Source organism: Balaenoptera physalus, assembly GCF_965194825.1.
Source record: "Balaenoptera physalus genome assembly, chromosome: 3".
NCBI classification, from domain to species: Eukaryota; Metazoa; Chordata; class Mammalia; order Artiodactyla; family Balaenopteridae; genus Balaenoptera; species Balaenoptera physalus.
In genome coordinates, this window is record NC_138890.1 from 73,298,605 (window position 1) to 73,312,393 (window position 13,789).

The 13,789-nt window shown below is 34.9% G+C and overlaps 1 long non-coding RNA gene across 1 annotated transcript in view; it reads left to right on the forward strand.

Moving 5' to 3' along the window:
- Nucleotides 1-257: 257 nt before the first annotated feature.
- The window catches only part of LOC309658891, a 275,005-nt gene continuing 261,473 nt past the window's right edge, over nucleotides 258-13,789 (forward strand). The window contains exon 1 of the long non-coding RNA XR_014262445.1: nucleotides 258-5,840. This is a non-coding gene — a long non-coding RNA (uncharacterized lncRNA). The remainder of the gene's footprint in view (nucleotides 5,841-13,789) is intronic.

The following is a 13,789-nucleotide window of genomic DNA, read 5'->3' on the forward strand; positions in this document are numbered from 1 at the left end:
ATTTTGATTGGAATTGAATTTAATCTATAGATCAGTTTGAGGAGACATCTTGACAATATTGAATCTTCCGACCAAATAGTAAATTTCTCCATTTTTTACCTCTTCTTTAATCCTTCTTACTAATTTTCTGCAGTTTTCAATGAAAATCTCTTATACATTTTTTGTTAAAATTGATTCCTGAAGAGTTTATAATTTCAGTGCTATCATGAATAGAATTTTAAAAGTTTTCATTTTCCAATTATTTGCTTATAGTATGTAAAAATGCTTTTTGTATGTAAAAGTGTAAACAAAAGGGTTTTATATCCCTTTACCTCCTGTGACATTACTAATTTCTCATATTACTTCGTATAGTTGCTTAGGTTTTTTTACTTAACCATCAAATTACCTTTAAATAAAAACTGTTTTTCTCTATCCTTTCTGACCTTTAAGGATTTTGTTATTTACCTTATTTCAATGGTTAGAACCATTAATAACTGTTAAATAGTAGTGGTGAGAGTGGGCATTCTTGCCTGGTTACTTATCATTGGAGGAAAGTATTCAACATTTCTCCATTAGGTTTAATGCTAGCCATAGGTTTTAGTAGGTGCCTTTTATCTATTTCTAGTTTGCAGAGGGTTTTTTTTTTAAACCATAAATGAATGCTGAATTCTGCCAAATGCTTTTTCTGCATTTTCTCCACATGGCATGTAAACTCTTTATATAAATATTTTAACAGGTTGCCAATTTCTATAAAAAATTCTGTTGAAATTTTTATTGTGATTGCACTTGATGAATAAGTCAATTGTAGAGAATTGACATCTTAACAATATTAAGTATTCCATTTTATGAATATATTATATATTTCCATGGCAGGAGGAGCTTCCTTAATTCTTTTCTCTAATGTTATGTAATACATATATATTTGCTAAAACTTATCAAACTTAGAATTGGTTAATTTTATGTGTGTAAATTATACCTGTATTTAAATAATGAAAGAAATATTATTTTATTTATTTTTGGTTAGGAAATGGAAGCTCAGGAGAATGATAAACTTAATATCTAACTCAAAGGTTTTTTTTTTTTTTTTAAATTATAGTTCCCAAGACAAACTAAAATGCAGTTAAGTCATATAGCTCCAATTAATAGTTACATACTTTCTAGTACCATCTCAGTTATTTCTGAATGTTATATATGCTGGCATAATAAGCATGGTGTAAGGTAATCATCAAACATTTTGAAAATAAACACAAACATGTGGGATGATGACACCTCAGGGATTTTTCCAAGATGAAAAAAAAAAATCACTTTGCAAATTCTTATTCCCTTTATTGCAATTTTTGTAGGGCTTTTAGAAATACATTAATCAATACTTAGTGCATATCCTTATCCCATTAGCAAACTAATCATACAGTATTTTTAATGTAGCATGTTAATTTTATCATAGTGATATAAGAGCATGTTATAGGAACAATAAAACATAAACATAAACAATTTGAAAATTAAACTCTGATTTATGTGTACTGGCAATGTTTTGCTGAATATTATACCTTAGAGAAATCTGTAAATATTTGTTGAATGAAATAAATCTAATAGAAGAGTTAAAATACTTTCATTTTAACCACAAATTTTATGTTATTGTCTGGGGTTAAAAAGTGGGAAGCAGCAACCAGAATATTGTATCTAAAATATTAACTTTAGCTTTGTAAAGGGGTAAATATTAGCTATATATATATTTTGTAAAGAAATCATATCCAGAACATAAAAGGAACTTGTATGACTTACTAATAAGCAAAAAATTAAAAATTGGCAAAAAGTTTGAGCAGATCCTTCACCATAGTGGATATGCAAATGGCCAATTCACAGAAGAAAAGATGTTCAAATCAGTCACCAGGAAAAAACAAATTAAAATCACAATTAGATATCAGTATACACCCACTAGAATGGTTAAAATTTTAAAAACTGACCATATCAAGCAAGTATTTGTGAAGATGTGGTGCAACTAGAACTCTTATACATTACTAATAGGAGTAAAAATGCTACAGTCACTTTATAAAACTGTTTTGCCATTTCTTAATAAGTTAACATACACCTAGCATGGGTCCCAGTCTTTAAGCCCCTAGGTATTTACTAAATTCCACAAAAACACTTGTGCACAGATGTTTATAACACCTTTATTTATGGAAGCCTCAAAGTTCAAACAACTCAAATATCCATCAACAGGTGAATGGTTAACCAAAATGTGGCATATTCATATGACAGAATACTACTCAGTAATAAAAAGAAATGAACTACTGATGCATCTAATAACGTAGATTTATCTCAAAATCAGTATGCTGAGTGACCCCAGTTTGGTCTTTTTGGTCCTTGTAAATTACTTTTCATCTTACAAACATATAAATATATATATGTTTGTAAGATGAAAAAATATATGTATATATGAAATAATACATCATTTCTACCTAGAGAATCACCAGTTTTGTTGTATTTTTTCAAATCACCAAGTTTTCACTTTGTTGATTTTCCTCTATTTTTGTTATGTTTTGTATTCTATTGATTCTGAATTTTAAAAATTGTTTTATTATATTGCTTGTTATTTTCTTTTACTTTTCTTTTGCTAGCTTCTTATGAAGGTAGCTTTATTGTTTTTTAATACAAACATCTAAAGATATAAATTTCCTTCTTATAACTGCTTTCACAACATTCCCTGAAATTTGAAAAATGATGTTTCATTAACGTTCACTTAGAAATATTACATAACTTTCTTTTAACTTGTTGCTTTACTGATGGGTTTCCAAATATTTGGGGATTATCTAGTTATCTAATTGTTGATTTATAACTGAATTCCATTATGGTAAGAGAATATCCTCTGTGTGATTGCAATCCTTTGAAACTTATTTTACAGCCCAGTGCATAGTCTCTCCTGGTGGATGTTACATGTGTACTTGTAAAAAAATGTGAATTAAGAAATTTTTGTATGAGTGTTCTGTAAATGTAATTTAGTTCAAGTTTATTGATAGTCTTGTTCAAATCTTTGATATTTCAGCTTAATTTTTTCTCACTTGTTCTATCAGTCACTGGATAGAAGGATGTTGAAATCTCCTACAATGATTGTGGGTTTCTCTATTTCCATTTAGTATTGTTATTATTTTCTTGATAAATTGACAAGTTAATATTATAAAGTAAACCTTTTTATCTGTGGTAATACTCTTTGTGTTGAAGTGTACTTTTGGTAGATTAATAGAACCATGAGTTTACTTATGTTTACTGTTTGCATGATATATCTTTTCCCACAGTTTACTTTCAATCTATGTGCTTCTATTAAAAGTCATCTTTTGAAAACAATATTTAGTTGGCTAATGATTTTTAAATCAATTTTGCCTTTTAATTGGAGTGTTTATTCCATTCATATAAATAAATAAAAATTCTATATAATTGGCTTTATCCATAATCTTAATATTTGTTTTCTATTTGTGTCTTCATCCCTTGCTCTTCTTTCTTTTCTCCTGCCACCTTATACATAAATACACACATATATTTATACACACACACATTTTAGTATTTCATTCTTTCTTCTCTAAGGGCTTTTTAAACTGTACCTCTTCGTATTCTCTTATATGTTTGCTGTAGTAATTATAATTTATCTTTAATTTTTCAGTCTTTGAATTAATGTTTTACCTCTTCACATGTGATGTAAGGATATTAAAATAGAATAGTTTCATTTACTTCCACTTGTCCCTTGAGATATTGTTGTCATGTATTTTCTTTACACATATGCTGTGAACTCTATAATATACTGTTATTGTTGTTTAAATAGTCAATAATCTTTAAAAAATAAGAAAAGGAAGAAAAGTAGTCTTTTAAGTTTACCCATATATCTACTGTTTCCAGTGCTTTTCATTCCTTCTTGTTGAGATGAATTCTCATCTGATATTATTTCCCTTCAACATGACACATTTTCTTTAGCATCTCTTATGAGTCTGCTGGTGAATTATCTTAGCTTTCTGTTATCTGAAAAAGGACTTTGCTTTTTTTGTTGTTGTTGTTAAAGATATTTTCACTGGATGTTGAATTCCTGTTGACAGTTTTATTTTTCTTTCAGCATTGAAAAGATGTCATTCTATTTTTCACTGGTTTCTGTTGTTTCTTACTGTATTTCTCTTGAATATAATGTTTCTCTTTTCTAGGGCTTTTGTTTTTCTTTTTCTTTTTCTTTTTTCTTCAGTTTAAGCAGTTTGACTGTGAAGAGCTTAGTTGTGGCTTTCTTTGTGTTTATATTTTTTGGTTTTGCTGAGCTCCTCCAAATTTGTGAGCTGCTGTTTTGATCATACATGGAAAAATCTTGGCCAATATTTCTTCAAATTTTTTTTTCTGTTTCATTCTCTTTTTACTCTTTCTAAGACTTCAGTTACACATATGGTAGATCATTCAATACTATCCCTAAGTCTTTGGTGCCAATTTATTTCTTTTCAGTCCTTTTTCTTCTCTCTGCTTCAGTTTGCATAACTTCTATTATCCTATCTTTAGATTCATTGATTCTTTTCCCTCTTGTATCCAATCTACTGTTGATCACATCTAGCAAATTTATTTCACAAGTTATATTTTTCAGTTCAAGGATTTCCATCAAATTGTCTTTTCCTTACATTTTTAATAGATGTCCTAAATTTTCTTATCTCTTTATTCATTATATCTAAATAGTCCTATGCCTTCTTTAGCATATGTATCATAGTTGTTTTAACATTCTTGCCTATTAATTTCAAAATATGGGTTATCTTTAGATCTTTTTCTATTAGATATTTCTTGTTTAACTATTGGCAATATTTTCTTGTTTCTTTGCATGTCCAGTAATAGTTGATTAATAGACATTGTAGATAATGCATTGTACAGACCAGTTACTTTTCTCCTTCTCTGAAGAACATTGCATTGTATGTTGGCAGGAAGTTAAATTACTGGGAGATCACATGATCAAAAAGAGACTTGGTTTTAGGCTTTGTTGTATGGGTTTATTTCAGTTTTGCCCTTAGTACTAGGATATATCCCTTAGTTCTGGGATGTGATCTTTACTCCTAAGTTGCGGTCTTAATAGGATTTCAATGTATAACTCAACGTATTTATCAAGTCTCTATCACTCTGGCTGATTGGATTCCTAACTCTGTGTTCCAAGTGGCAGGCAGCTTCTGAAATCACCGATCAGCTTCTTTAAATTTACAGCTCTTGTTTTCCCTGAACCTTTTAGATTTCTCTCTAGGCCAATGCATTTCAAGAGTCAGCTAAGTACTCAGATTTTGGATCTTCTTATTTGTGGGTCTCTTCTTTATAGGATTTCCCCTTTAATTTTATACTGTTCCAGAAGCCTTCAATTCCAACCTCTGACCACTCATCCCAACAAAACTACTGTGTTCTATGAAGCTCTATCCTCTAGCTCAGCAGATCTAGAGACTCCCCTCCAGGGTAAAAGAAAAAAACAACAACCATAAAACAAATGGATCTCATTCTACATAGTTACTTTTTTTCAAGTGTCCTAACTCTGCTAGATACTACCTAGTCTCCAGCACTTTGAAATAGTGGTTTTATAATATTTTGTCTAGCATTTTAAATTGTTATTGGTAGGAGAGTTTTCTGATGTAAGTTACTTCACCATTACCTGAAACCAAAATAATTTTAATATTTTTTTTTACAGAGTTTTGAATAGACTTTTTGCTGTTGTCTCAGAATTGTGGTTAACGTCTGAGGACAGTATGTCTCAGATTATGCTAAATAATCTCCATTTGTTCACTGGACCCTAAGCAGAACTCCTAAATCAAGGGAAAAAATTTCAAGAGAACCACTAAGAGACTGGAAATGACTATAAGCAGGAAAAACTGGTAAGTCATTTCTTGGTTGGATATCTTCTTAAGAGATACAATTGCTGATATATCTCTGAGCTGTTTGTACGTAGAAAGGAACAGGATTGAGAAAGTAGTGATTGAATTAAAATATAACAATTCCAAATTTGTGTCCTGCTGAGTTCAGACTATTTAATGTATTGGGTGTATCATATTCATTGAATCATGAGGATCTAAGATAATATACATGAAAATGAATATGCAGTGGTCTCAGACAGGAGTGAGCTTTGTTGAAGCACAATTCTAGAATGGGTACCACTATTACTTTACTGTTACTCTGAGCGTATTGGATTGAACTGTTACTCTTTTAACAGTTAATTTTTATAGACAATGTTGCTTCCTTCCAATTTTTTCTCAAAATAATAGCTGCCTACTCAATATAGAATAATCTAATTCTTTGACTCTTTTCTTTCCTTTGGTCTTTTCTTTACTCACCCCTTATAGGGAGGGAGTCTTTCAATCTAATCACACACTGAAGTTATGCTGAAACAGGGATCAGTATAAGCAAAAGAGCAGTGCTACATTCTAAAAAAACCCATGAGAACACTGGGAAAACAGTTTTCTTGTCTTTCATTACAAGGGCATCATGAAGCTCTCCAGCCCTCAAAACAATGAGTAGTAGCAGATTAAACCAAGGCCCTGGCCTTGGATAGGAAGACTAGAAGGCAGCCAAAATTGAAACACTTCGGGGACACTGACCTTGGATAGACTTTGTACAAACTGAAAGGTGAACGAACAGAACAATAAAGACATATTAAATGCAATTATCTGAATTCAAGTAAGTTAGTGAATAACAAAGGGGTCTCTTCAGGAATTGACTGAACATCTTTCTAGACTCTGGGGCATAAAAATTATTCACATGAAGAGCATCACAGTCAAGTTCAGAGACTTTATATCAGGTAGTAGTGTGTTCAAATTTAAGCTCTGTCATGGACTAGCTATGTGAAATTAGAAATTCATTCTAAATTTTTTCGCATCTGTGAATGGAATTTATCACTATATTTGGGTCATAAAGATGTTATCAAGAGTAAATTAGATAAAACATGTAAAAATTTTAGCCCAATGCATAATTGAGTAGCAAATGACCAATAACTGAGATCTTTAGTTATCATCACTGTTATAATCCACATGACTTTCTCCCTCACTTTTTTCATGTCTTCATTTAAATATATTTATTTCAAATGAGACCTTCTTCTACCTGCCTATTTAAAATCGAATACTTCTTAGTCTTCTGTTTCCCTTCCTTGCTTGTTTTATTCATAATATTTAACATTATTTTACTACATTTCACTTACTTATATTGCTTAATTTTTGTCTCCTATCAAAAGGGTATAAGCTCTGTTAGGGCAGGGATTATTTTGCCTATTTTACTTTTTGCCTATTTATTATTTTGCCTATTTCATACATTGCTGTATCCCCAGAGACTGTAACCTGGTACAGAATAGGCACTCAGGTGCTCACTCAGTATTTGTTATATGAATGATAACAAAATTTGGTGTGTGATAAGATGATGTAGCTCTCACTCTCTCTAATCTGAACATATTCTTTGTTCTCATTGGCATCTGAGTTCTCTTCAGTTTTCTTGTATTATGACAGTTGGAGAGGAGCTTTAATTTCCTTTTAACAGCAAATTCCTTACATTATATTGGGATAATATTTTTGAAATAATAACTAGTGGCTTTTCCTTTTGTATTTCCTGTAAACCTGACCTATTTCCCATTTGGTCAGGAGTCAGAACTTGCCACATATATGCCTTAGGAAAAGATTGTTACAATGAAAAGCAGAGTAATGGTTTAGATTTCAAAATCATAAGACCCAAGGGAACTCAAGCTATGAAAACATGTGGCAACTCAAAGCAAAGTTTCCTTTCCCTGTAATTAGAAAAGATTCCCTGAACTATGGGAAGTTGGAGAGTCAGAGGTGGAATCAACAATGAATGGTGAAAAGCATTCTTGAAAAGGAAGCCCTGTGTTCAGACATTTATCTAGGTTCTATCTTGGCATTGGAGTTAACAGAAATTCCAGACAGATCTGATGATTCAAGTACAGAGAGTACTTTGTTCTCTGGGTAGTGATTGAGGAAGCAGAAAGGCTCTAGAGTAGAAACAGCCACATGGTAGACCTAGGAAGATGAACCTGAAACAACCTGACCCATTTTACCTGCCAATAAATCCAATGATACTTTGAAGATAGGCTGGAGGCATAGACTGATAGATAATTCTCTGTTGTGGATAGGTTTTAACAGTGCATACCATGACATGACTTTGATCTTGGCAAACTTTGTTCTCCACCTCCCATACACTCTCAGTGGCTGCTTTCAGGATGCCACCACTCTACTTTGGCATGAGCAAGCTTTCCTGGGCTGCTGCTGTTTTGTGGGCTGCTGCTCTTGCTGACTCATGGCTGCCTGGAGATGGCCCCTCTCTCTATGGGAAAGGAAAATGGCCCTAATGTCCTTAAATGTACAAATCACAATCATTGACACCAAAACTTATTTCCTGAAGGCACTTCCATTTTATGAAACTCTCTCACTAAAGTCCGTTCGGTCTTTAGCTTTTACTCCTGTTCACTTGTTCCTTCTTAACAAGAAAAGTAGAGAACAGCATTTAAACATAGTTGGGATTTTTACTCTACCATACTCACTAGTCCTGAGCTTTTGTGTAAGTCCCCATCTTCTGACACACCATAGGTAGTATGAACCGGTGAGTTTTCTGTATGTATTTCACATTCTATCTTCTGGGAACTTACTTTCAACCAGAACTCTTTGGAGTGAAAATCAAGTCTTTGGAGTGAAAATCTTTTTTTTTTTTTTTCCTTCACTGTTAAAACCTGTCCTCAACAGAGAATTATCTAGCAGTCTATGCCCCCAGCCTATCTCCAAAGCCTCATTGGGTTTATTGGCAGATAAAATGGGTTGCAGAAGGCTTCCCTAGTGGTGCAGTGGATAAGAATCTGCCTGCCGGGCTTCCCTGGTGGCGCAGTGGTTGAGAGTCTGCCTGCCAATGCGGGGTGTGCGGGTTCGAGCCCTGGTCTGGGAGGATCCCACATGCCGCGGAGCGACTGGGCCCGTGAGCCACAATTGCTGAGCCTGCGCGTCTGGAGCCTGTGCTCCGCAACAGGAGAGGCCGCGATAGTGAGAGGCCCGCGCACCGCGATGAAGAGTGGCCCCCGCTTGCCGCAACTGGAGGGAGCCCTCGCACAGAGACGAAGACCCAGCACAGCCACAAATAAATAAATGAATGAATGAATGAATAAATAAATAAATAAATTAATTAATTAATTAAAAAAAAAAAAAAAAAAAGAATCTGCCTGCCAATGCAGGGGACACAGGTTCGATCCCTGGTCCGGGAAGATCCCATATGCCCTGGAGCAGCTAAGCCTGTGCACCACAACTATTGAGCCTGTGCTCTAGAGCCCGTGAGCCACAACTACTGAAGCCCACACGCCTAGAGCCCGTGCTCTGCAACAAGAGAAGACACTGCAATGAGAAGCCCGCACACCACAACGAAGAGCAGCCCCCGCTCGCCACAACTAGAGAAAGCCCGCACGCTACAACGAAGACCCAACGCAGCCAAAAATAAAAATAAATTAATTAATTAAAAATTTTTTAAAAAATGGGTTGCAGATCTTAGGATGTGGAAGAAGTGGCTGATTTCTCTGTCAGCTGTGTCAGCGTGTCCTTTCTTCATTTTCTGGTTCATTGCCAACTCCCTGCCTTGTTGCCTTCCAGTTGGGCTCAGGAGTATCAAGACAACCAGTTATTTCAGTGGTTTACTATGATTGGATATGCCACATTTCTACCAAAATGCTGTATACCATCTATGTTTCTTGCCATCACATCTCTGGTTGGGGGTTGATTTCCACTAGCTGGCTAACTGTGCTTACTGAGAAGCACAAAATGTTTCACGTTCAAACTTCCCTGAGCGGTAACGTTAAAACTTCCCAGCTGCCGAAATGGCTGCATCAAAGGAACCAGGCTCAAAACATCTGCTTCACAATAATCTGATTCCATGGCAATAACCCAGGCAGATGTGAATCGATTTCCGAAAAACAATGGCAGTGTGAATTGAGTAGGGAGCACGTAAATACAAAGAATATTAGAAGATAAAATCAAAAGGATTTTCTCAAAAAGTTGAGATATGAGGTTGAGTTAAAAATGTTTTTGTATTTACTATTTTAGCCTCAGTAATGAGGTGTAAATTAGTGTTATTATCGAAGAAATGGAATGCAAGGATTGAATAGGTATGTGTCAAGCCAGAGAAAAATGCAGTATTTTTGTTCTGGACCATAGTCATGTGTACATAGCAGTAATAGTCAAATTAGAATGCTTCTGTATCCATAGGTTGTCTAAATAACTGATTAGAATTATTACTGAGAGCATAGATGTTTGGAAATTGTTTTAAATGTACCTGAAAACAGATTAATTGACTCAGCAATGGTGGGGTCAGGTGTCACATATAAGCACACGTGTTGTGACATTTTATTAGGCAGAGTAATTTAGATGTAGTTGAATTGGCCTCTAAACATCCCTGGTGCTCTCTCAGCCTTTACACTATCAATGTAATATGAAGAAGATTAACAGCTTTAAAAAAAATCTCCTTGCCATGAACATATGAAATCAGTAGACCAAGACAAGTGAATAGTTTCTTCTTTGATTTGGGCTTTAAGTTCACATTTCCTCTTTTGAAATTCTATAGAGCTGCTTAGCTAGATCCCTGCACAAAGAACTACATTTTTTAATTATCAAGACGTCCAAAGCATCCACCTTCCTTGGGCAAAATTTTCAGTGACCTTTCAGATGTTAACATTTGTTTATGTGCCAGAGTGACATGGTTGTGCCTATGTCTGCTTACCTTTCTCTAAATCTCTCTTTACAGATCCTTTTACCTATTGGTAGATATGTATTTATTTGTGTCCATTCATTATGATTCATATGTGAAGAAAGATTAACATATCAGCAAGTCAGACAAAGTCGATTAGAGGAGTAGTGAGCATTCTCTTAATCCTGCTGCTTTTGTGCAGCTTCCATAAATATCACAAAAGTCAGAAGCCTCCTTTAAAACTTCCCCCTCCATTCTCTGAAAATATTAAAAGAAGGCTCTTATCCATTTTGCATTATTGAATTTTAAAATTCAAATGGGAAACTAGATGATGTAATGTGACAAAATCATAAAATTCTGTGTCATTTAATAATAGAAGTAAAAGACAGGGCAGAAGTCAGCCAGTAGAATACATTCAACCCAATTACTCAACAAATATTTATAGAGCAGCTACTCTCTGCAAGCACTATTCTAATTGTTTGGGATAGCTTAGTGAACAAAACATACAAAGATCTCTGACCTCATGGAGTTTATGTTCTAGTGAAGGGCACCTATAGTAAAACATGAACATAAATGCCAAGCTAGAGAATAGTCCGCAAGACCAGCCTCACCTCTGATACCAATTGCAAGTTTGGAGACCCAAGACACTCTTCGATTTGATAATTCAGTAGAAAGACTCACAGAAGTCACTGAGAGCTGTTATACTCACAGTTATGGTTCACTGCAATGCAAGGATACAGATTAAAATCAGCGAAGGAAAGAGAAGGATGAGGCAGAGTCCAGGAGGGTTCTAAACATGGACCTTCCAGCTGTCCACTCCTGCTGGCATCAGGGACACGGTTAACTCCTCCTGGCAGTGATGTGTCATAATAAGCACAGAGTATTGCCAAGTAGCAAAGCTCATTTGAGACTTAATGTCCAGAATCTTTATTGGGGTTCAATCACATAGATGGAAGGGGTCAACAGCCCACTTGGCTCGCCTCAGTCTCCAGCTCCTGTGGGGTTGAGCTGATACTGTGTGACTCAAAGTCCCCACCATAAATCACATTGTTAGACTTTCCTGCATGGCTCAGAGCCCCCAGGTAAACAAAGACACTTTCATTAGTCAGAGTATGCCAAGGGTTTAGAGATTACCTCTCAGGAGCTGAGGGTAAAGACCAGATCTGTTTGAGCAAGGATAAATTCTTTTTTTTTTTTTTTTGATGTGGACCATTCTTAAAGTCTTTATTGGATTTCTTACAATATTGCTTTATGTTTTATGTTTTGGTTTTTTGGCCCCGAGGCATGTGGGATCTTCTCCCTGACCAGGGATCAAACCTGCACCCTCTGCATTGGAAGGTGAAGTCTTAACCACCAGACCGCCAGGGAAGTCCTAAGGATAAATTCTTTACTACACAATAATATATACATAAGTAAATTATATGGCATATTGAGTGATAGAAGATTATAAGTGCTAGGGAAATTTTTTGTAAAAAAATAGAGTAGGATAAAGGGAATTGGGGTTGTGTGTGTGGGTGATGGGGAGAAAGGGCAATTTGCCTTACTGAATGCAGTGTTCAGGATAAGTCTGTGTAAAAGGCAACATTTGAGCAAAGAGTTGAAGCAGATGATTTTTAAGTAATGAAACCAAGGTACAGAAAGGGAAGTGACTTGTCCAAGGCCAACTGAGATCTGGTGCCTGTTACATGGAGCTGAGCAAAGGCATTGTCTAGCAGAGTGCTATACAACTTTCCAGTTGGTACGGTAATGGGTTGATTTTTATCTAATCAAGATAGTTTTGCCATAGTAGGATCACAGAGATATCAATCATGAAATTTGTCACAGAGAGTCAGAAGCTAGTACAGGAGAAATTAAAGTTCTGAAAGCTAGAGGAAAGCAAGGCAAGAAGCAGAAGGAGCAGATAAGCGTCAAACACAGAAGTACAACCTGGGCTAGTTCAAAAAATTTCAGACAATGTTGTGCCATTTGTGTTCGGATGTGTCCACATATCTACTTAGCCTCCTATGGCTACCTATGTGAGGATAACCCTAAATGTCGTTAACCCTTTTCCTAGAATGTTCTACTTTACCCCTTTCTTTTGGTAAATTCGCATTTTTCTAACAAGACCCATTTCACATATCTTCTCTGATTATTCCCTCTTTCATTCTTCCTCAGCTCCTTGAACTCACTTCTGTAGTGCTTAAACCATTGAATTATGGTTTTGCAGGCTGTTCCAATGGCTAAACTGTGAGATTATAATCAGTAAGAACTGTATTTTATTCATATTTGTGTCCCTAGCACCTGTTACTCAGGAAGTGTTCAGTAAGTATGTGTATGGAGTAAGTAAATAAGTGAATTCTTAAATCCATGAAAGACCTCAAAGTGATTGTTATTTGTTATATACTTCAGATATAATCTCAGAAAACAAAATTCAGTGATATGAACAGTGCTTGGTGTATGAGACTATGTAATCAGAATGGAAATGACATAAACCTGGCAAGAAAAGAGTAGAGATGGATAAACCTGGCAAGCTAGCAAGCACTGTGGTCACTATTCTGTGGTTAATTTCTTATTAACAGTTCTAGAACTAATTTTGGATTGGATTTTTTCTAAGTCCTCCTTTTCAGTCTTCTAAATGAAGCAGTTATTTTTTGATGCAGTAATTCATCTATTCATATAGGTATTCTTTTCTGTAAATCAAGCATTCTGTTAGGTGCTGGGGATACAAAAATGAACAAGACACAATCCAAGTCATTTTAAAGAGCATAACAATTTAGTCATAGATTTTAAGGGGGCGATTGACATGAAGTCAGTCACAATGTAGTTTCATATGTACAAAATGAGGCAGGACCACAGCAGTAAATAAGTGTAATTTCACTCTCTTTTTTTTTTTTTAAACATCTTTATTAAAGTATAATTGCTTTACAATGGTGTGTTAGTTTCTGCTTTATAACAAAGTGAATCAGTTATACATATACATATGTTCCCATATCTCTTCCCTCTTGCATCTCCCTCCCTCCCACCCTCCCTATCCCACCCCTCTAGGTGGCCACAAAGCATCGAGCTGATCTCCCTGTGCTATGCGGCTGCTTCCCACTAGCTATCTATTTTACATTTGGTAGTGTATATA